Below are 24429 nucleotides of genomic sequence, written 5' to 3' on the forward strand. Positions count from 1 at the left end.
AAGTTAAGATGCAAGAACCTTGGCTTTCATTAGAAACCAAACCAAGAGGAAAGAGCCCAGCCCTCCTCGTTGCATGGAGGAGCCTGAGAACGAGAAAATGAGGCTCAGCCTCCAGGTGGCAAATAAAAGGAAATCAACACGTATTAGTTCTAATATCTACTTGTTTTTAAAATAACCTTCTGCCTCTGGAGCAGAGGGGAGCGGGGAGCGTTGTGCAGAGTCTCGCAGTGGGCAGCAATACCAGTTTGATGAGAATCTCTCTGAATATCAGTGTGGTCGTGTCCCCTCCCCGCAACCTTTCAGCATGTTTCAAGCTYTCCTTCCCCACCTTTCACCCCCAGCACAAAGCCGCACATCAGGCAGGGCACAGAGACGCCCCTAAACGAGGAACGAAGCCCCTTCGTGGACGGGCTCGTGACCGTGAAGGTCAGGCCTGTGTGCGAGGCTGCTCAGGGCCGTATAACGCAGCAGCATTAACATTGCCTATCCCTACGCATGCACACACACAAATTAGAAGTACTTATATTGCATTAGTGCCTGGAAATTTCATTCCAGTCATATCCCATTCAGCTAGATACTACACAGCTACATCACAAGAAGCATTTTTTTCCTAGAGAGAAAAGCTGTGTTTCTCTGTGTATTGGTTTAAAGGAAACACAGCCAGAGGCTGAGCATGCTTGAGTAAYGGCCCGCGACTGTGCCAACGTACAGGAGAGAGATGGCAATGCAGCATCCACCTTCATTTGCTCTGAGATCTTGTGCTGCTCCAGTAACGGACCTACCCAACCCTGTTCTGCAGAGATCATCTTCAGCAGGAGAAAAAGTCCAATCCAGGCCCTGTGTTTCTTCAATTTAGAGCTTTATGTCTAATGTTTCCCATTGCTAATTTACAAGCAAATATTTAGCCTTCTGGCAGCACCATCCACTGGGCAGCAAAGCAAACCATTTGGCTTCACTGCTGAAAGGGCGAAGACAACATTAAACTTCTCTCCCTGAACACCGGGCACCCCCTTCCGACGCAACATGGCATCCACCATTTGGCAAGCCGTCCCTTCGCCATCTGCTTGGAGAACTCTCCAAAGGGCATGGAGGCTGCTAAATATAGCAGAGAAGCTCAGCAAACATTTGCAGCCAGGCTGAGAAGACCTCTCTCAAAGTTGCATCTTCCCTGGAGTTTCTGCCTTGCTCATGAAGTCTCTGATATCTTCAAGCACCTCTGCATTTTTCAGTCCCACTTCCTCTTCAGAGTCATTCCCTCCTCGCTCCCCCATTCCCTTCTCACTACCACTCTTCACTTCTCCCTTTACATCTGATTTCTCCTTACACTTGTTTTCACACTCACGGAAGGGCTCTAGATGCTGACAGCGTTCCTTTGTCAGCCCACAGATCCCCAAATGCGCAGGGGGAGATCTGACAATCTGGAGAAGCTTGCATAAGCCACACGTCTCTTGCAGGCTATTGCATCCTCTTCATATGTGAGGCACCTTTAGCTCCTTCTACGCTTTCATGTCTCTTGGCCTCCTCTGAAAGTGGCCCAACAGGCCTATGTAATGGCAACAGGAGATTTAACTGCCTCTACCTGCATGAAGTTATTCCCCCTTGCTCTCCACTGGCCTCCTTTCTCTCATCTATGAGTCCCAACAGTCCTGCTCTTGGCAAAGCAACACAGTCCAAGGCCAGCTAGACAACAGGGTCTGTTTCCAAACACATGCATATGCGTGCCCCTGGCAGCGCCCTAAAAATAACCGTGGCTTTCAGGAATCCCTCACCAGTCATCATCCAGTCATTACCAATCATCAACCAACTTCTGCACGTGACATCCCTACTTTCAGCTCTTGACCATGGAGGGCCTCACTACTGACAGCCCCCCTCCCACTCGCATGGGCGTTCTCCCATTTCTGTATGAAGGTCTCTTTTCTTTGGTTATCCAGTTAGTATCTAGTAGTACAGGAGAGGCTGATATTTCCGTTCCTTCATCAAAATCCATGTCCTCAGCAATCTRCCTTCTACCTATACTTTGACTACATGCAGTGTCTTATTCATTCCTCTTATTCCAGGAAGGTGTGAGGCCAGATGCGTATTCCTGATTGAGTTTTAACCCTTCTTACCTAGAGATGAGAACGTTTCTCCTCATCTCTACAGGAGAGACCAAGAGAGAGCATCTCTGGAGAGACCAGGAGCAGTACCACTCATGGCACCACTGACTTGCTCGCAGTACCYTGCATGAAGCCAAAGCTACCAAGAATAAGGAAAATTATTGTACAGTTCAAAACAGTCCTTTTTTCAGACAGTTTGATTCCATTGCATCTTTGCTCCCTGCAGAAGGAACAGCTGTGTCTACTTGTGTTTTATCATAGCAAACAAACTAAGCAACAGAGAAGAAAAACAAGCGCCCAGCAACCTGAACATGGACAAGCCTGGCATGAAGACAGCCCTTGCTGTTACACAGGTCTGAATTGTCAGTAAGTGCAGCTCCTATAGCTTCCTCATTGGGAGAGCAGAGAAAGGGAAAAAATAAACAAAACAAAACTCCTTTAACAATAAACCCTCATGTTCAGTCAAACGTAAAAGACAGAGGAGAAGGGGGAGAGAAAGAGAGAGAAAAGGAAGAGAGACAGCAGAAGACAGAATACTATTTCCTCTTCAAATATTTATTTTCAGGTCTGCCTCAGAGTGCTGCTTATTGAGATATAGAGCCTCGCTGCATGACAGCTTGTAAGTTCCTGCCGCACGCGTGTATGGCATTGCCTTATCTTGGGAGGGCTGGAGCTGCCAGGAATTTCCAGGAGCACAATTTCAGAAATTGCAGAGGGTAGCCTCTTTTCTCTTTGGAAGCCTTCCCTGTGCCTCCATCTCCAGGCATCTGTGCCATGCCTGCTTTCCTTTAGCTAGATTATCCTGCGCTCATCACCAGGTATCTGAGGAGCTTATCTTCTCCAGGCACTGTGCTTCCAGCTAGGATGTGAGAGTACACAGCCTGGCTCCCTCCCCTGATTCTGGCATGCCAACACATGGTTCATAGTTGGAGTGGAGACCCTGTAACTGGACTCCTCAACATCYGAAGCACCAAGGCTGCTGCCATAGCACCCTTTCCCTTGCTCAGGCAGCAATGCCCTCAGCAAGGTGGCCTGCACAGAGATGGGACATTCACCTGCCAGACCGAGCAGGTGACCTGACAGTAGCATTCAAGCAAGGTGGTAGAAAGCCCTGGGCTGCTGGAAGTGACGTATCTTGGAGGAGAGCCAGAGCTGACATCCTGATCACAGACAGCAATTAGGAAATTAAGCTATCAAGAAGCTTTTTGGGAGGGGTGAGTGTCCGTGGTTTGGTCAGACGCCAGAGCAGGTCAATACTGTTTGTCCTTCCCCTCTCCGCTGCAGATGGATATCCTCCTGTATTTCTGATCCTAAAGCAGCCATGCAGTTCCCTCTTCCCACAGCCAACTGCCATGGAAGAAAAACAGCTGCAGAGAGGGAACACCACAGAACTCAGCAGAAAGTGATGGTGAAGAAAGGGAGTGGAGAGAAAACCACCTGAAGAATTTAGTTCTCCAAAATCATCTGCACCTTTCTGCTGAACTGCAGCCCCAGCTATAGCTCAAACCACTCTGCCCTATTTGGCCTCCAGAAATGGCATGAGCCAGCAGGGCTGGGAGCTGCCTAGTGACTGCAATCCTCCTGCTCCAGCAGTCTGGCCTGAAACACAGGGTTCTTGGTGGCCAGGGAAGCTGGTACAAGATTGCACGTAGAAGAGAAAATATCCTTACTATGCTCCAAAGAGGAGATTAAAACATCAGCTTCCACAACAGAGCCAGYTCGCTCCTTCGCACACGCTGCCTGCTGAATTCCTACCTATTCCTCAATTTCTCTCCAGATCTGCAAGTGCTGTGGAAGCCCCAAGACCCACTTAGCACCCTAGAAATGGCAGCTGTCTGGTGCTCTGGCTGCACTGAGCCCTTTAAACTCTTCTCAAAGGTGAATTCTATGGCTGATGGGATAAATGGCTCTTRGAGATGCTAAAGACTGACAAGAGCCAGCAACCACTGATTCTTCATGTTCCTTTTTTGCAGAGAAGGACCGGAAGCCCCAGYGAACCTCAGTGACCAGGTACAAGGAGCCATTCCCCAGGCAGCTTGGCATCCTCCAGGCAACCAGCAGCCCTTGGATGAAGGATGGCTCTGCCCAAGCTGCCTGGCACTGAGGACACGTGGATCTGCAGGTGGGGGAAGAACGGGCAGCGTGATGGAGCACATGGTACATCTAAAGTGGTCCTCAGAGTGGGAGGCCCTGCCGTAGCACAGAAACGTCTGCCAAGTGATAGATGACACACACGACCAACAGCAAGAACACATGCATCCCATCAATTACCTAAAACACCTTCCTCCTCCAAACAAGAAGGCCCACACGTTATGAGGGAAATTCCTTTCCTTGTCTAGAAACCTTGACTAGTCCTAATTATYCCAGGTCTCCACTACATCCTGCTCACCAAGACAGGGCTTGTAACCTCTATCGAGCAAGTCGCCCATAACTTTGTTCAGCACACGCTCACAGCCAGTCCTAAGTGTAACACAGGGTTATACATTCCCCCAGGGGACGGACAGACATGCACGCACACACACTCATGACTGCACTTGTACTCAGTTGTGCCTGCACTCACATCATTTTAGATGGAAAACTGCTCCTCCAAAGACCTGGATCTGCAGTCTGGATTAGCAAGATCTAAAGTCCAGCGCAGCACACACAAGAACCTGCTCTAAACACGCCCAGATTCAGAGGCAAATTTGTTCTCCTTGACCATGACCCACTGCTTTGTCCCGTAAGCACCTGGTGCAACGAACTCACACGCATACCTCTCCCGGAGAGGCACGCACGGCACGTGGGCATCGCTAACACCACCCTCCCCTCCCCTCCCGCTCTCCCYCACGCTTCTCCCTCCTCCGCAGACTCGCGCACCAGCCTCCCGCGCGCACGTCTGCCCTTGCGTGTCAGCWCTCGCGGGCCTGCAGCCACACGCAGGCTGCTTCCTCGCCTGTGCTTGGCCAGAGAAATATTGATTTCTTTCCCCCCTGTAATATTTAGCTTGGCTGAGCAGATTTAGAACTGAAGAGTCAGACTCTGCCTAGAGACCAGAACCATATTTAATTTCGTGGTTTAAGAAGCCCTGGAGCAGGTTATTCTTATTTTAAACTACTAGTGTATTTAAAAGCAAGTGACATTTTTGGGGGAAGGGACGGGAGGTGACTGGTGCCCTCTGCCTTGGTCCAGGCAGCACTGGGCAGAGTTTGCTGGCTTGGTTTCTGCTGTGCAGCCTTCCCTGCAGCCCAGCTACTCCGTATTTGCCAATCAAAGGCAGGGGGTGGTGGTGAGCTTGCAATCAAAACTCAGGAGACTGTCTCCATATCTTTCAAACTGAAGACAAGCAAGAAAGAGAAAAGAGAAATAAAAGAGAAAGAAAGAAAAGAAAAGGTGTGAAAACCTCTGATGAAAATTGCTAGGTGCATTGAGGTTTCATGATTCATATTGTTGGGTCCCCTATCCAGACCCGGCTTGTGGAAGAGCATCCACTGCAGTGTGTAATTTAGAGATATAGAACAAAAATATGGAGCCTCCTCCAAAAAGCGGTCCCTGATCCCAGGAGACCCCTGAGCAGCCCAGCTGGAGGGCAGAGCCATCCACAGCAGCCTCCCAGGTAAACGGCCTGTAGTGGCCCAGGGCCACCACTTGTGCCTCCGGCCAGTCCACAACAGCTCCAAACCCTTCAGCCTCAGCTGGACGGCTGAACGAGGGGAGCCCGCGTCCCTCGTGCCCACGCAGCGGCCCCGCCGCAGGCTGGCGAACCCCGCGGCATCGCCCCGGCGCGCGGTGGCTGCACCACGCACGACGCCCACCAGGACCCAGCTGGGATGCAACAGGCGCAGCGTGGACTTTCAAAGGAGAAGGGGGAAAAGCGCAGGAGAGGAGCCAGACGGAAGCAGACCAGGAGCAGCAGCAGAGCCCCAGCCTGTCTCTGAAGCAGCTTCAAGCAGTCACGTGCAGATTCACCTTCCTGCGCAAGCCGCGACATGGCTGCTGCCCGGAGATCAGCGCGGAGAAAAGCCAAGTGTCCCCAAAAGAGAGTCTAGCTCAACATCAAGGAGCTGCCRAGGAACTGGGGATACCCTGAAGGGAGAAAGCAGAAGAGAGCGCGGGTCCCTGCGGACGCCTCTCGTCTCMCRCGTCTCTTCGGACGTAACGGCTYGGGCCCCTGCTCTGCATCGCTCCGGGGTGGCGAGCACGAGGGAGCTATCTGCTGTCTCGAGTGCGGTTAAGTCTCCACCRCCTCCCGCTTGCCTTGAGCACCGGCCCTCTCACCCGAGTCAGCGAGGGATCCCCCTGCACACCCCCGTGCAGCCGCACAGCCGTCCCCACGGCGTGACTGGCAAACAGCGATGCTCCTTACGGCCTCCAACCGTCGGAGGTGGAGGCGCCAGATGCCAGACGGCTCAAGGACGCTCCCGCAGCCCAGCCCGGGGCCGCCGGACGGAACGAGCTCAGCAGCAGCACGGCTCCACAGGACAGACGAGGGACGCSGGGCACGCGCGTGAACGGCGGCGGGCGAGCGGTGCTGCGCCCTGAAGCGGCGCAGCTCGGGAGCCAGGAGGTTCGGGAGCAGCACCCGCTGCCGGCCCTTTCCCCAGCCCTGCCARGGGCTTTGGGTGGTCCCAGGGTGGCCCGAGCTCTCCTACGACAGGGTCGCTCCTAGATCATCTGCGACTGCACCGTTCCTCGAGGGCAGCACGGCGGGGGGGAGCGAAGGAGCACTGGGCCGGGGCGCAGCTCGGAGCGCGCCAAGGGGGGCCCCGACGGCAGAGGCCGTGTCGGCTCTCGGGAGACAAGAGGGCCGGCAGCACGGGAGGTGCGGAGCCCACAGGGAGACGTGATTCATCCCGGAGCAGGCTGCGGGTTCGAGGGGAGGGCAGGCGGGAAGGCAGCTCCAGGAACGCGCGGTCGCGGCTGTGGTCCGATGCAAAGCAAAACACGGTTACCTGCGGCTTGTATTTTGACCGAAGCAGACAGGCAGGAGAATGAGAACGGATCCTTTTACATGAGCTCACTCACATCTAACAGCTCTTGACAACCTTCCTCCCCTCAGCTCCTTGCTGGTGTCCCTGCATGGGACAGGCCAGGAGCCTAGACCACCTCGCAATGCAGAGGGGACAGGGTAGGGAGAAGCGTCCTAGCAGTGGAAGGTGAATTTGCAGACGTAGAACAAAAATACGGTGCCTCCTTCAAAGGAGGGTCTCTGATCAGGCGAGATGCGTGCGCAGCCCAGCTCAGAGGAACGGGCTTCTTGGGGGCTTCAGCTCTGCGATGAGGATAGAGGTGATGCAAAGTTGTGCACCAAAAGCCCAGGTGGAGGGAAGGTCAAGAAGACGCTGCAAGAAGCACTGCTAAGGTGCAAGGCTGGCTGCAGGTGCAGCGAAGCTGAGGGTGGCTCTGTTGAAGATCATGCTCATCTATCTGGCCAACCCCAGGCAGAGGCAGCTCCAGCAAGACTTAGTCACATCAGGACATGGCTAGGCCAGGGCAGCTGCGAGTTTGGGCCAAGGTAACTCATGGTGGTGGGAGGGCTGTGTGGATCTTCTGCCCTCAGAACGGTTAGAGTTGGAGAGACAGATGAGACAGAGCAGGAGAAATGAAAGAGCGCAATGAGTTGTGGCAAGGGCCAAGGCTGTGAAAGCGTGTTATCATTAGTGCAATTATTATTATTGCCTTTTTCCATTTTGGCAATTTAATAAGAACTAGCTTGGACAGATCAGAAACATGCTATCTTTTAAATTCTAGTCAATCCAAAATGCACAGAAACATGGTAGTGTTTCACTACAGATTTTAGTATTCGTAAGAGTTTACCCATTTCCTAAACACAAAAGGAAATTTCCAAACAACATTTTCTTTCTTAAGGAAAACAATTACTTCATTTAAGAAATGCCAAAGCAAAACCCTCAGACATTTTCTGATTTTGTTTTTGTTTTTCCACCTCAAACAGACAGTCTGGCAAAACCAAGCCGCGACTGCAAAATGCTTGGAACAGGGACTGTCTTGCCCAAACCCAGGCAGAACGGCAGCCAGGGCCGGGGCTGGCAGGGTGGGGAAGCAGCCAGGGCAGCAAGAGCTGCAGAAAGCCTCAGGGCTCGGAGGCAGCCGGGGGGGCAGGAAGAAGCCGCTACCACGCGGCCCTGCTCCGAGGATGGCCCAGTGGACAGGAGAAATTGCAGAACTGGCCGTAGAGAAGCAGCGATGGGACCCAGGTCCCCAGGGAAGCTGGGAACCGCTCCGAGACCTCCCCGCTCACCATACCCACCAGGAACGAGGCTGGTCCTGCCCGCTGGGACATCTCCAGCCTCTCACACGTCCTACAAATTCAGCTCTGGCAGAGATGGTCCGGGAGGATTAACGCCAGTGGGAACTAGCCGAAATCTTTTGAGGTGGGAAAACCTTGGGCCGCCTTCCCAGCCCGTCAGTCCCGTCATCTGAGGCAGGTTTCAGCATAAGGGTCTGCGCTCGCGTGCTGGGACTTTGGGAACCTTTCCCTGAACCTCCACGGGCACGGACCCACGTCCACCTTGAGGCCCCACAGCGGCCTGCCCGCGCGCTGTGCCCCTCCTCCTGCCCCGAAACCCTCTCGCAGGACCAGCCGAGGCAGTAAACAACCATCGCGAACAAAGCGTGTACAAGGACGGGGTCGGGCGGAATCACAAAGTATATAAAAATACCCCCAAAACGCCGCAATTACTTAAACTGTTAAAAGAATAAAAAGGTATTAAATAAAGTTTCCTGAATGTCAAGTTGACAGAGTTTCCTAGGAAAGGGCTGGCCAGGAAAGGAAGCGAGTCCCTTGCGTAAATCCCCGCGCTCCAGGGCTAGGCATTAAAAGCTTTGCTGGCGGACGTCGCCCGCTGCGGTCCCTTTGATCCGGGCTGCTGCCGTACGCAGCGAACACCTTCTGCCTTCTGGGTTACGGCAGCCCAGGGAGGCTGCTCCCTAAGAGAAGGGACCGGGGTCCCGCAGGACGGCGATGCCAAASCTGGGCACCTCTTCAAGGTCTTCTCGCCCAAGCGCGGCACCCGTAGCGAAGGCATTTAGCTTCCGCTCTGCTCCGGGGATTTTCCCGGCAGTCAAGAGGGATGAACACGGTTCAGAAGAGATGTTCCAAAATCAGGGCAGTTTTCCCTCAAAATTTTATACCGCTGCTTCCGCCTTCGCATCGGCGATGCCTGCGCCCCCTTGCCCGCCACCCTTCCTGCGAGCAGCCCGGGCAGGCGAGGCCGGCGGGAGCAGCCGGCCAGGCTCCCCGGGCAAAGCCACCTCCGCAAGGTCCGGCTGCTCCCTGCGAGCACCCCGCCGGGAAACCTGCGGCGCCCGCGGGCAACGGGGCCGAGCGGCTCGCCCGCCCGCCGCGGCGGCGAGCCTGGGGCCGCCTGCCCGCCCCGCTGCCTCGCTGAGGAAGGCGCTCGCGTCGCCGTTGGGGGATTTGGCACGTCCACTCTATAATATAYGAACTCGCACCAGCTTTATAAGGCCCTCTTGGCTCAAATCACATTGTAATTCTAAACAGCCCTAAACTCATTTAAATCCTAATAAAAACACTGCCCTGMATTTGCATTCACGGCTTGCCGGTCCCGCCGGCTGCTGCGGCAGCGGTTCCTGTGGAATTGGTAATGTTTGGGACTCGGCGTACCGGAAACCGTCTCGCACAGGCAGGGTGGGGACTTGGCTTAATGGGACGATAAAAAACACAGACGCGGGGAACGGGCCTGCAGACCGATTCGGGAGGACGCASGGAGCAGCCGGGCGCCAAAGCTACCAGGGCAACGCGGGAGAGCCAGCAGCACCAGCGACACCTCCTCCGGACTACGTCCCGACGGGCTCCGCTCCCCGCCCGGGGAAGGGGAGCGAGCCGGGCGCGCGGCGGCGATCGCTCCACCACCACCGCCACGCAGCCGGGGCGGCACGGAGGACAGGGAACGGCTGAGGGGAAGAGCCACGGACCACGCCGGGCCCGGCAGCTACCCGCGGGAGCGGCTCTCCGCAGCTCTGCTCCGGCGCTCCCGAGCGGATCCGCGTGCCTCGCTCCGGCCCCCTCCGCCGCTCGGCTCTTCCCCAGCCCGCCGCCGCRCCTGCCCAGAGCTTTCCACCTCCCTCCTCTTGCTGATGACATTAATAAGCTYCCCTGGAACAGCGCGATTACGAGCTATACCCTTGCAGCAACAGAATTACTAATTATTACTGAGATAAATGGGAATATCAATGATGAAAGTCAATATTATTGTCGTCTTCGTTCCTCTTTGGTTTATTTGCAGATGAAAAGACCGCTCCGGCCGTCTGCCCAGGATGTGGCTGGGAGCCGGCCCRGTTCCTTCGGGCGGGTTTGTGCCCAACCCCGCTGGCCGGCCGGCGCTGCGCTGCCCCGATGCAGCACTGAAAACGCTCCCGCGCCCCAGCCCACCGCAGGGAAACGTTCACGGGAGCAAATAAACCCGCCGACCGCCAAGTCGCCCACCTCCAGATGTTCTAATGCGGTGATAACCTCTCCGTAATCAGCACGAGACCCTACCCGTGCTCGCGAGGACAAACTTCTGCCACCCTTCTCCAAACACAACGAGAAAATAGCACTGGAAATAACCTTGCAGGAATAATTATGCCAGTTTTTATGAAGGAGCCAGCCTGTCCTGAATATTTCATGGAAGGTAATTTTTTCAGGCTTTTTTAAAATCTGTTTTTTCCCCCTTTGTGCACATCAGGGTGCAATTAAGGAGAAAGTATCAGAGCGTAATGGCCCGGCTCGTGCTCGCCCTCTTCCCCTCCTCTAACCTACCGCGATATCCCGAGCTGCGCGCAGGGGTCCCCTCTCCCAGGCTGCCGGTGCTGCACGGCACGCACGAGCCACGGCAGCCGAGCCGGACGGTTCTCCCTGCTCCGAGCTAGGACGTCGCTGGGCAAAACGGTGCTCTGCCTCTCCCCTTCCTCCTGCCGGCCCCGGAGAGCCCGTCCCGGGCCCACGGGGCACGGGCAGCGCGGCCCGGCGAGCCGCTCCGAGCGGGGCACCCGCCACTCAGCCTGTCTGCCGAAGGCGGCCGAGCGCCCGGCCGGAAAACGCGGCACTTTGGGGGTTTTATTTTTTAATAAAAGAAAAAAACACAAGGAAAACTAAACCACCCGGGTTCTGAACATCATTTCTAGTTTAAAAGGGGCAAAAGGAGAGAGGACCTTCAGCTTCTGCAATCGGGATGCTGGAAGAAAATACCAAAACCCCAAACACGCCAATGTCTTCCTGTGCTTGGTTTTCCAGYGAGGGCTTCAAGCAGCCTGACAGTTTCCCCCTGGAATTCCGTTCTGATAAAAGATCACTAAAGATAAATGCATTTCAGGGCTTACTGCTGCGAAAGCTTTTGACGGAAAGCTGCTGGCTGTTTCCTTGGTCCCCCCACCTYGCCCTGCCAGCTTCTACAAACCTCAGCCCCAGCAGCGTGGGAACCCCTTGTAGCTGCACCCTTTGCACGCAGCCTTCCCGCGGCCCGGCTCTTCCCGCGTCCTCGGGCTCAAGTTCTGCGCGGCCTCTCGGCCCCCCCGGGAGCGGGCAGCTCTCCCCTTCTGGGGCCCTGTCCAAGCCACCTGCCACCTCAGCCCGCTGCAAGAGGCCTCAAAGCACAGAGGAGTTCCCAGCTGGGCTCCGGGCTCTGCCGCCTSGGCTGAGCTGCTCCACGGGCCTGGCTGGGCTCCAGCAGAGCCAAACGGGCTCAGCCGCCTTCCCCCTCCCGGTTTYGATGGGACGCGAGTGCTCGGCTCCCACAGGCCCGCTCTCCTCGTGCTCCACTCGCTACGAAAATGGCAGAAAACCTCACCGTCACTGTCTCGTTGGTCTCTTTTGCCCAGAAGCCATTTTTGGGCCTCACTGTGCTCACACATCACATGGCGGTACCATAAAACAGGCAACGACAACAAGAACCTCGAAATGCCTCTCTGCAAGCCCCTCTCGCACAAGAGCATGAGGCGAGATAAGGACATGGGTCCCTTTTTTGCATGCATCAGGTTGAGCCTATGCAGCCTCTTTGCTTTGAGCAAAAAACATGATGCAAAGGCAAAATTATACATCTGCGCGCACGTGTTCGTGCAGGAAAGCCAGTYCAGGCTCGCTGTTTTCATTCCCCCTCTTCCGAGCTCGACGCAGGCACGGGACGGCGCCTCCGCTCTCCCTCGGAGCCGTACCCCAAGCGGGAGCGGCCGTCCCGGCTCTCCCTCCGCGGGGACGGACCAGAGCACGCTCCGCCATCCCACTCCAGGTCAGAGAAGAGCCCRCTTGAATAATTCCCCTCTGCATCCCCCACCCAGCTCCGGTGTTTAAAAGATGCCTGAATCATCCTGCCCCCCCCCCCTTCCTTCCGTAAGCGACAGAATTTAGCTCCCTAATGAAAGATCCCTTTGCTCTCTCCGGAGGGCTGACATCCTGGGAAACCGCCTGMGCCCAGCCAGCTCCGACGTTCGCTCTCTCACGCATTGCCTGCACCAAACTGACAGCTCACAGGTTTTAGTCTAGGATTTCGTATGTACAGTACGAGCGGAAACCGGCTCCCGTCTCCGCTGTCCTGGCGGGAGAGCCGGGAAGCAGGCTGAGCCGGAGCGCGCGGGGACGTCGCGCCCCGCGCCGGCTTTCGGGGGCACTCCCGCTTGCCCTCTCCTGGAGGACGAGGACTATTTCTGGCCAGCAGGCTCCTCGGCCGGCGTGCGCGGCCATCCCCGCGGCAGCGCGCGATCCGTCCGCCCCGTGCCGCTGCAACGCGAGCTCAGGTGAACCCACCTGCCCAGGAGGAGCGGCATGCTCAGAGGACAGCGGCCGCGAGCCCGWCCTCAGCCGCGATGACTTCAAAGAACCGTCCAAAGATTCCAGACGTGTCACGTGTCCTTCAACCTCCCCAGGTAAAATCCATCCGTATGCAGGCGTGATGGAGGGAATACTTCCTACCTCTTCCAGACAGGCGGGTAGGGTCTTCCCAACCCTCTGGTTGGAATCTGCACCCGCTAATGCCCCAGAAGGACTGGGGAGCAGCCCCAGACCCTGAGCGGAGGGCATTCCTACCACACTTGGGGCAACAGAAACTAGTCCAGATTTGGACTTGGCATGACCGAGACCTGTGACCACCATACACTCGGCAATACAACCGCGTCCGAGCTCGTGCATCACCTACCCAAGTCAGATGAAGTCAGGATGCTGGGGGATCGGATGCCTGAGGCTCAGTGGGCTTCGGCCTCTCCTTTGCTTTCCACTCGTGCACTGCGGAGGAAACGATAGCGCGGTTAGAGCTTTAAACCTGGCCATTAACAGAGGCAAGCAGTAGAGAAATTAAAAAGCTTTGAATGCTTTTCCCCCTCTCCCTCCCAAAACAGGAGCTCTGAGCATAATCTTCATCCAAGCTGATATTTAAAAGCTATGAATCAGGCTGCAAAGGACAAAAAAACATGAGTACCAAAATTCAGTAGGCCTGGGACAACTATATTACAGCTAAATCTCTCTTAAATAGCTGCTGAAAGGACCAAAATGAACTGCTTAATAGAAGCCATTTTCTAATGGAAATGGAGCAGAATTGTTCTTGGCAGGGCATTGATCCACTGACAGTTACGGGCCTGGCTGTGGGACAGATTCGGGCCAGGACACTTGGGAATCATTTGCAGAGGTCTCAAGAAACAGATGCTTGTAAAAGTCCCCTTAAAAAATCCTCTTGTAAAACGCTGCAGGAATTTTTGCCTCTGTCCTCTGCAAAAGCCAGAAATRCTTGCTGGGCAGCTGAGGCTTGTGGATCCTCCACCAAGTCCCTGGTGGAGAGCGCGGGTTGTGGGGCTGCACTGCGACACCAGCTCAGGCCCCTAACTTCCTTTTGGCTGCATCCAAGCCTGTTCTAATATTTGTGGCTCCAGGGGCTGTAAGAGTAATAAAACGCTCTCACAGATGTGGCCAGATCACACAACACCGCAGAAGCACGAAGCTGCAGAAGGCCTTGCAGAGTCAAGATCTAAGCAAACAGTCCGGAAGACTTTGCCCTAGGGAACTCTGGGTCCCATGGACCCAGGATATTTCTGGGCTCCTCTTGCACATTTTCTGGGGATTTAGAGTTGCTTTGTTACAAACACAGCAGAGCAAAGCACGATCTGCAGTCCCTCGTATGTGCTGGCCTCAGGCTTCACTTCTCAGCTTCACTAACTCCTGCCTTCCCTGTTTCAGTCCAGCCTCAAAAATGCAACACCCCCACCCAGAAGCCGCTGGCATAAGTCCAGTTTGGCCACCGCACTAAGGTCCCTGGCGTGAGAACCAGGGCTCAGTCCCAGGTTGCTGGTTAGCCCGGCACCACGAAGGAAACTGGAAAGACGAAGTGCCGAGGCTGCCCCAGCTTCGCTCCGGGCACCGGAGGTCTTGGCTCTGCGCACGCTGCACGTCGCTGCAAAACCGCTCCACAGCGCTCACGCACGCGGCCCCGATGGCCTCAAAGCCCTGAACGAAACAGGTCCGTTTCCACCAAAGCGAATCCTCGGTGGCTAAAATCACTGACAAGGGTCTGCAGATACTTGAGGGAAACCCACCCACAACTTCAAACCCACAGCAATCGCCTTGCGAGATGCTCAGTGCCGGGGGTGGGAACCAGCACCCTGCTCAGCCCCACGCCGGGCTGTGCTCCCCAGTGTTGGCTGCACCCTTAAAATATATTTCCAGAGACAAACCGAAATGCTGCTCGCCTTGGCTTTGAGGGGTACACGCCAGCCTGGACTCTGCGCCCTGGGCAGATGGCCTCAGCTCGCAGCGCTCAGTCTCCAGCCATAAGCTTTCACCCTTGGCAGCCGTGAGCCTGGTTCAGGCCCAAGCTGCACTTGGCTTTCTCTGTTCCTCAAAAGGTAGGCTTGGACAGAGGGAAGGAGGGAAATGGTAAACTAAGAAAGGGAAAAAGGAGTAAGAATAAGGAGAAGAAAGAATAGAGGGAAAGAGAAAGACAAGAGGGGAGAGGATAATAGAGAAACATTCAAAGGCAGRAGGAAAAGGAGGGAGGATGAAGAGGAAAGCTGAACGGGAGACAGTACTGCAAAGCCTGGCCAGCAGTGAAAGCTGTCCTGAAATGACAGCGTGCYGCAGCACACCGTGCCACCAGCGATGCCCTCAGGACCAGCGCCGGGACCCCTGCCCTTCGCCCAACCCCAGTGCTGCCCATCAGCCAGGCCAACTTGCTCAGGCACCRACAGGACTCGGAGTAGCCCAGGGCTGCCCGGGTGATGCACGCTCTCCCGGCCTCTCGCAGAGCGCCGGCGAGCCTGGGAAGGCCAGGAGTTTCCCGTTCCTTCCCCAGCAGGCAAGGGGAGCAGGCCACCACCATGGCTGTCCCAGCAGAGCAGAGCTGGGTCCTGCACACAGCTGACAGCTCACCCATCTGTGAACCTCCCTGCCCCATCCCAYAACCACCCCACACATGGGAGACTGCACAGCCCAGAGAGACTGCCAGTGCTCAGATCTGCTTCTCACCGGTCTTCAACCTTCCTTCCTTGCTCCTGCCCACAGCCAAGGTACATGCTGGTGAGAGGAAAGCAATGGAAGCATGACAGCTCTGACTCTCCATCCCATGCTTTGGGGGAAGAGGAATGTCCCACATTCCCTTTCTTCTCTCCCAGAAATCATTTGCCATCATAACTTTCACTGGTGCAGGGGACAAGATAGAGGCAGGGGGGTGTTTTCATCTTTTCTTTGGAATACAGAAGTCATTTCTCCAAGTCCTGGGTAGTTCCACAAGTGGGCTGTGAGAAGGAGCCTCAGGAGACATTCACACTGCCAGAACAGGCTCCAACCCTGCTGTGGGATCTCAGCTGTTCTCTCYAGCCTTGGCGAGTGCGCAGCCACCCATCAGAGCCAGCAAGGTCTCTCCCCTCCCTTGCTGCTCTTCCCGGCAGAGGGACACCACAACCAACCTGCCAGGACACGTACTCAGTGTCACCTCCAAAGGCAACCTGCAGGCCCGAGCAAGTACCTACAAAAGGAGGAAAGGGCTTTGCCAAGGTCACCTACACATATCAGCCCCATTCTCATGGCAGAATGAGAATACCCTCCAGAGCCAAGATATTTTTTCTGAGCAAGGAGGGAACCATCACTTCTTTGAGCATCTCATAACAGAGCTTGCAGGACCCCCCTCGGTCACCTTCCCCACTGCCATGCTCTCCCAGAGTTTCAAAAAAATACCRGTAGTCAACGACAAGCATAGCAACCAAAACTGAAGCTGCAAAGMTCTCCGGGCTCACCAGGATGACAGGTAATAAGTGCAAAACCCTGCACAGCATCGCAACTCTGCATAATAAACTTGGGAGGAACTGCTTGATTTTTCCCCCTGCAAGAGACACACAGCTTGGCTCTCACCACTGTCCGGCAGGAGCAGGTCTCCACTCGCCAACACACACATACCTTTCTCCTGCTCCGCCTGCCCAGCRCAAATGCTGCAAGGTGCTGGGCTGCAGGAGCGCCAGAGCTGCCCTGCCAGCCCTGGAGCCGCGCGAGGGCAGCAGCCAGGCCGGCAGTGGCCCACTCTCCTACYGCTCACATTTCTAGCCCTGGCACACTCTGCTACCCTTGTACACCATGCACGTACTTCCTTTGCCTTTCAGTTTGGCAGCTTTTTACACTCTTTCAAGGATAGTGGTGCTTGTCTTTCAGTACCAGCACTTTGCTCTCCTGCAGCCCTTCTCACTTACAGAAGTCCAGTGCAAGAATGAGTGAAATGTCACATCACTGCAGCACGTGCTCCTGTGACGGGATGGATGCAGCTGCCCCACAATCAAGGTTTTTAAACCCAACAAAGACCCAGTCTGCACCAGGCTTTTCAGAAGTGGCTATCATATGAGACAGTCCACAGAAAGCAAGCATCTCATTTTCAAAGGTGTTGAGTACCCTCAGCAACTACTGGCTTCCAACCAGGGTGCTCACAACCCCTGGCTAATTCTCACCATCAAAACACCCCTATAACAGCAGCAAATGAACAGATGACTTGGAAAAACCAAGTGGCATAGAAGACACAGGTRAAATAGGATAAAGTGTTCTCCCTCTCTTCCCTTGCACAGCCACATGAGGAAGCTTTTACACCCAAGTACCTCCTGCACATACAGGATTATACTGCAAGTCAGCGGGTTTTTTGTTCGGTTGTTTAAGGCACATATATGAGTTCACCAAAAATTATCATCAACACTTAAAGATTTAAAACAGTTCCAGGAGACATTTTAAACCTCAGATTATTCATTCAACAGGCCCCATTGGAGCTCCACTGTTCAAAACTGGTGTGGGAATTTGCAGTGTTGCAAAGTAGTTCAGAGGACAAAAATGCTTTGAGGTAGCTCATACAACGATCCCAAAAGCTGCTAGAATCACCCTAGAATGTAACAGTCAGAAGCAAACCAATGGCCCTACTTCAGGGGAACGTAACCTGCACAACTGTCCTTCAGAGGAAATCAGAGATCCTAGCACCACCACAATAGCCTGGAGAAAAGAAAAAACTTATTTGGTTTATTAATACTTTGCCTGTACACATCAATTATCTTAACAGACTCGCAACACATACATGAATTTAATGAATTCAGATGGATCCAAATCTGTTTAGCAAGGAAGGAAAACAACTCTCCCACCCCAAACTTCTTGTGGGCTGGGATCTACTTTTCAGTCTTCCACCCACAGCAAGTATTTCAAAACCCTTTTTAAGCAGAAARGCAGCTTGCCATGACAGATAAGGGGACATGGCCTTTGTGGGGAACACGATGAGAAAGTGGGGCTGTTCTCACTTGGTCTCCAGGGAGATGTTCCTGCCAAGAAACCAGTGGAGCTGAGAGCCTCCTCACAGAGGGAAGATTTTGCATTTTTCTCTTGGAAATATCATCTGAGAGACACTAGGGTTTCAAAAGGTGGGAGCTCCCTCCCACACAGACTTGCTGCCCAGCTACCCTGAGCCTTCCTGACCAAGCAGCAGCAGAGGACAGAATAGATGTGGGCAGGCTGTGGTCAGCTAGGAGATGAGGGAGAATAAAGCACATGTATGGGGGGAGAACAAATCAGGAAGGACTACGCAGGGAGAGAGGAAGTGGGAAATGGGGCAAGCAAGACCATGGTGAAGAAGAGGGAGCAGCAGGAGAGAAGACCACAAAAGCACACGCTCTCCCACTCCCACATCACTTGCAACTTCACTCATTCATTTGCAAAGATGCAAACGGAAGAAGCAGAGCCAAGTTCTTCCCTCAGGCTCCAAAACCAGCCACCTCCAGGGCCTGGCAACAAGCACGCGCTCGCAGGCAGAATGGTCTTAGCTAGTACCAAAGCTTGCGAGTAGGGCCTAAAAAGACCCTTGGAAAGCATTTTCCACAGCTTTTCAGTTCTGCTCCCATCCCCTGCCAAGGCTGCTTTACTAACCCCTTTCTCGCCAGGGCTACCGGGGCAGCCAAGCGATCGTTGAATGGCAGCGCTGGGCCGAGGCACCAGCAGCCAACTCCCACGTTTCCTCCCCGTGAGGCTGCAGTATGCTCTCGTGCCCTTCTCCGAGGCAGTCTCAGCCAGGCCACGGCAAGAAAGCTGCCAAATTCTTGGCCTAAATTGGGAATCTAGTGCCCCAAGAAAGCCTGCTGCTCTCGGCATCTCCAACCACAAGCTCAACCCATCCAAAAAGGTCTTGGCTGTCATGGCCACTTGCTCAGTACACAGCCAACAGGACTCCTGCAATTGCCTGGAAGAGTACAGACCACCACTGCCRGGCCCTGGGACAAGACAGGCACTGTTCCTCTACCATTAGCATCAGTGCCAAACTGCAGAACCATGCCGTATGCTGCCCTTCAGGATCACCTCCAGATGCCAAGGGACTTCCTGCCACACCTTTCCAGAGATCATCCCTCCTCCAGAGGTTAGCCAAAGCATGGATTGTCTTTTACTCCTTTATTCCCAGAAAGCCATCAATGCCATCCCCAGGTCCTCCTCCCAATAGCCCTTTGATGGCATCTCAAACCTGACAAAGCTCTCCTCCAGGGTATCCAACAACCAGAGATGGCCTGAAACAAGCAGTTTCAACCCCAAATGCTGCTTCTTAGACTGCTTGCAGTCTCCTGAGTTCTCTCAGACAGGCTTTGAGATGCTATGTCCTGTGGGGGTGCACAACGCACAAGTGATGCATATACCTGGGTGGCTGAATCTGCTCCAGTCTCTCAGGCTGGAAGGGGCACAAAAAGACTGCGAAGACATATATACAGCCTACATCAGGGATCTAAGACTAGAGGATGCTTCTTTTAAGGATAAGGGGGRAAAAAATAAAAAACCCACAAAATCAGTCCTTCCTCCTCCATCAGTAGCCTTCCACAAAGAGGATCAATGCAGCCCACTGTAACTTTACTGTTGTTCCATTTTTAATTAATGAAAGAAAAAACTAATCATTGAATTAAACTTCTCATTACTCCAGCTGAATACCCACTAAGTAAATTTAATTACTGCATGAACTGGGTTTCTCCCTGCCTGTTTCATTACCTACTGATAAAGATGAAGGGAGGCAAAAAAAAAAAAAAAAAAAAAGAGAGAGAGAGAGAGAGAGAGAAAGAGGGAGAGAATGAGAGACAGGAATAATAAATGCAAAAACAGAGGTAAAGGATTCAGCAAATTTCAAGAGGCTTCCAGTATAGGACTGGGCAAAATGGTTTTGAAAAGACCCTTCCATCCTCTCTCAAAGCAGCCTGAATGGTTTCCTTGTGGAATAAACACCTTTCTTCAACCTGCCCTGCTTCCTAGGGAAGACCAACTATCCTCCAGATTCATGTCATCTTGCAGAGTTTACAGTCCCACAAGCCTCTGCTCCCACGTCTGACTGGTATCTCAGGCCTGTTCCTCCTCCTCTAAGTGGCCAGAAGCAAATGCTGTCCTATGYAATGCATACACTAAACAAACACTGATGATTGGAGGACACTAGGTTRAAGTCTCTTACTGAACATTACTTCCTACAGTCTTGCCCAGTACAGTCACTTACACAGTCCTAGAATTAGTCCCTCCCCCTTAGCAGACCTACATCCTCTCCCCATTTCACATAATCATAAAAATCAAGTCAGAGCTTCCCTGGGGCCTAACAGTCCAACAGGCAAGAAATAGGTTCAAAGACACAGGACCCTTGGGTTCAAGGCTACCTGCAAAATGACAGCGGTTCAGGCAGAACTGACATCTTCCTAAAGATGGACAGATACCGATTTCAGAGCTGCAGCTCTTCATCCCTTCCAATCTCAAATAGCTCTGAAAGGCCAATTTGCCTCTGTGACAAAGRCAGCAATCCTGAAATGCTTCAGAAAGATGCTAGTGCTGACAAAAGCATGAGGAGCACATGAGAACAGAYGCCAAACGTCTGCTGTCCTACCACGTATCCCAAGTACTGAGACACCTGCCCAGTCTCTTTACATTTTAAGCCTTTTTTGCTGGAGTGGGAGTCCTGCAGGCTCTGAGTGCTGGGAGCTGGGGGACATGCCAGYAGCAGGCTCCTCCTAAGAAAGCTGCAATGAACGTTATCCAGCTTCCTCCCCACACTGCAGCACAGATTTTGTTTATGTCACAATTTTGGGTCTCTCCTACTCTCCCACTGTGATCCAGCACTCCACTCCTCCTTCCTGATGAAAGGTGTCAGCCAACGTGGGGCACRCACAGCCACATACTGGGGAGGAGCCTGGGGGCCTCTGCCAAGCACAACAATCTCACTTCCAGCAAGTGCTTGGCGGAGCACATGCACGTGCGCCTTGGTTTCCATGACCACTTATGCAGTGTGAATATTGATAAGGTCACACTTAAGATAAGCTGTATCTTTCATTGACTACACCCCTTCCACCCCCAGTTTCTTCCTCTAATTAAGTAACTTCAGGTGTTCAGCTGAGCAGAGAACATGGTTGGAAGGATTATCCCAGTGCTAACAGTGATGAGATCTGGTAGGTACCACAAACCCATCTCCTTGTCATTAATGGAAAAAKAGGAGACCACGCAGGCCTCTTCTGCAGCTAGAATGAGTGAGGGCTCTTGGGCACAGTTTGAGCTGCTACCATCCATCTTCCTTTCACTGGCAGCTTGTGGCCCACCACTGCKGCTCTACAAGCCAGAGATGCTTTAGGGAGAAGGCATTTCTCCCTCATTCCCGTGACTTTGCTACATCTGATCTCAAACCAAGCCTACGTGCACTTGAACCTTTCCTGCCACGCCTGCAACGTAAATCAATCCTTCATTTCCCTCCGCTCCTTCAGAACCCTCCTTCTTCCCTGCAACKGCTACAACCCCTTCCTGTTCTCGCCCCCCCGATCAGGCCAGGAGGCTCATTCCCTGCTCAGGCAAGCCAGGCTGCACAAAACCCTCCAGGCAGGCAAGAAGGTCCCTTCAGTATCACGCCRATCACTTCACCTGCCTGGCTCAGCCTGTTTTGACCAAATTGCGAGTTCCCACACCAACACGGGCAGCAGGACGAGCTATGCAGCTCATACCACAACAGCAGCCTCTGCGGATGCAGGAGCTATCCTGCAGCCTGGCTGTTTCACCATGGCTTCTTTGACAAGTCTGTTTTGTCTGTGCCAGCGGCGATCCAACCGGTCCTAATCCCATAAACTCTCTGTAGCAGAGTCACCACAATAAGGCAGTCAGCTGGAGCCGGCCAGCTTCCCCGCAGCTTTACCAGCTCTTTATCCAGCGAGCGCTGCCCTGCCCTCGAAGCGCAGCAAGATTGCAAAGAGAAGATTAGTGTCCCCCTTTCTGCCTCCCCGAGCTTAGGAGGGAGGGTTGGAGACAGGAGACGGAGCAGTGCGGGGTGGGGGGGAGGCACGCATCCAGTTAACACGATTTGGGAGCACTAGGAGAGCAAAAAACGTGCAGATATGTCAGAAATTGCCTTTGCGAAGAGGCGCACTGTCTCAGATGCCCGATGGGGAAGAAGATGGATGCGGGGACACGCTGCTCCCCGCAGGGAGTAAACCAGGCTGGCCCAGACTTGCCGTGCAGGCACCACCCCGGCAAAGGGGGCTGGCCCGGGGCAGCCCGCCCACCCCGGAAAGCCGCCGGCGAGAGCGGAGCCGGAGCCGGGCCAGCCGACCCGGCCGCGGCGGCCGGCCGCCTCCGGGGGGGAGCGGGGGGCGGCCCCCGGGGCGGCCCCGCTCCCCGCCCGAGCCAGCTCCTGCCGCCTCTGAATTTAGCTTCCGCAGAGTCTCTCCTGCGATCCCCGAAGTCACCGGTACAGCATGTTCTGCCACCACAGGCTCGTCCCAACTTCTCTCTTAGAAACCAACCCGCAGCGCGTGCCGCAGAGATCTGCCGCCCTCGCACGCTCGCAAAGCAAATAACCTCGCGGGTTTTACACCCGTCACACTCCCCACGCTGTACCGCCAATGACAAAACCGCCTCCTACCACCGCAACCTGCTCCTCAGCCTGCCGGGCCCCTTCCCCGGCGAGGGACACCCTCCTCCTCCTCCCCTCCGCTCCAGCCCTCCACGACCAGAGACGGGTCTCGCTCGACCCCGTCTCCTGCAGCTGCATCAAACCGTCTCAGCGGCCCGTCGGCCCCAAAACCCTGCTCCGGAAACCCGCTTCCTCAGCTTGCACCCCCTGACAGCGATATATTTTCAAGGACCTAGGCTGCAAAACCAGTTTTTCTTTGGTTGCTTAGATTTGCCAGCCAAAGTGAGAAAATAAAGTAATTCAGGTCAACTGAAATAATTTTTTTTTTTGGGGGGGGGGGGGTCACGCAGAGGAAAAATGGGAAAAGCCTCCCCCCCCACCCCAGTAACAATCTGGGACTGAATGAAACATTTTGTTTGGTCTGAAATGAAGCTTTCATTTTATTTGTAGGTGGCTTCCCCCCCACACTTAAAAAAAAAAAAAAAAAAAAAGCTAGAAAAATTTCAAAATGAAATGTCATTTTGAAACAGATGGTTGAAAGGTTTCATTTTGAAAATGTCAAAATGAAACTTTTCAGTGTTTCACTTTTTTTCTTTTTTCCCAGCCAAAACTACTTGCTAAATATGACCTGAATTCGTGAGCCGTTTCTGTTGACTGAAACCCAAATTATTCAGCGCGTAAGCTGTTCGCTCAAGACCTTTTGCCCAGCCCTGCGCATCCTGCTGGGGCACGGAGAGAAACATGCACTAAGTGATTGGGAAAGCAAAGCAAGCAGTGAGCCCTGCTCCAGGGAAGCGGTGCCTACGCCGGCTCCCTCCACGGCCATCCTTTCCCTTCTGCAGTCACCTCACTTTCTCCCTGGGGCATCCCACCCTGCCCCCTTCCTCCCCCCCTCTGGCTTTACCATCCCTATCTACCACTTCTTCTGCCAGAGACTGTTCCCATTTTCCTCCTTTTTAACCCCAGAGCTGCTGAGCAATGCCAGCTCTGCTCCCTTCCACGGAGGCAGGGCTGGATTCGCTGGCTTCAGCCCACCAGCTTGCACCAGGCATGGTGTGATGGGAGCCTCAGCGCAAACACGCARGAGGAAGCCACAGGAGACGTGGCTGGCAAGATGGGAAAAATCCAAGGACCTACCGTTGCAGCAGACCTTCACGGCTTCGACTCAGGAAGTGGAGGGGCTGCCCGTGCAGAGGAGGAAGAGGATGGTGCTGCGTCCCCAGGCCCAGGCAGGAAGGACAGGGCTGTCCCGTCTGTCTCATGGGACCCAACGTGGAGCAGCTCCGTTAATCCTGGACACGCTTCCCTGCAAGACAGGAGGACAGGCAGAGGATGAGTAGGTGCTGACGGGAGAAAGATTCGCTTCAGACCCCATRGACCCAATCCTGGCTGGTGTACAGGGCACCCGAGTTTTCGGTGCATTCAAAGCACATGAGGAAATATCAGGCGGAAATCTGGTGTGACCGGCTGGAGGACAGGGAAGAGCTTYGGGTCACCAATGCAGCAGGACCTGAGAGAAACCTAGAGCCCAGCTTCAGCTCAGGCACCTGCCCTGTTCCAGTGTCCCTGGAGGAAAACCACATGCCCCCTCCTCGGTTTCTCTGCCTGCGCAGGGTTGGCAGACCAGCTATTCCCCAGCCCTGGCAAAGCAGCTCCAGATCTGGCGTGCCAGCCAGGAGCCCTTGCAGGGACGTGGCATGCTGCGAGCAGGTGACAATATGTTAGGAGGAAGGAGGTAATAAATTACTGATCAGCACTAATGCAGTTCTCTCCCTCCTCAGAGGGCTGGACCCACATCTGCCACCTAGTTTGTCTGACCTTGGGTGCCAGCGAGCATTAGCACCCCCCTTTCACTCGGGAAAGGGAGGACCAAAGCCAAGAGGAGGTTAAAGGATTAGAGTAAGGTCGTGGCAGCGAGCAGTGTCAGAGCGATGGCACAGGCCCTCGCGAAGGCCTGGCTCTTYGCCACCTGCTCAGTCTGTTCTCTGACACCGCGCTCTCCC

At 54.3% G+C, this 24429-nt stretch overlaps 1 protein-coding gene across 1 annotated transcript in view; it reads right to left on the reverse strand.

Annotated features, from left to right (window-relative positions):
* Nucleotides 1–23732, reverse strand: part of LINGO1 (leucine rich repeat and Ig domain containing 1) — a 64294-nt gene extending 40562 nt beyond the window's left edge. The window contains exons 1-2 of the mRNA XM_085303956.1: nucleotides 23564–23732; nucleotides 13223–13308 (exon numbers count right to left, since the gene is read on the reverse strand). The gene's annotated coding sequence lies outside the window, so the exon portion shown is untranslated. The remainder of the gene's footprint in view (nucleotides 1–13222; nucleotides 13309–23563) is intronic.
* Between the last annotated feature and the right edge of the window lie 697 nt (nucleotides 23733–24429).

The sequence above is a fragment of the Rhea americana genome, unplaced genomic scaffold (genome assembly GCF_003343005.1).
Source record: "Rhea americana isolate MKP2758 unplaced genomic scaffold, rheAme1 scaffold_201, whole genome shotgun sequence".
Classification (NCBI taxonomy): Eukaryota; Metazoa; Chordata; class Aves; order Rheiformes; family Rheidae; genus Rhea; species Rhea americana.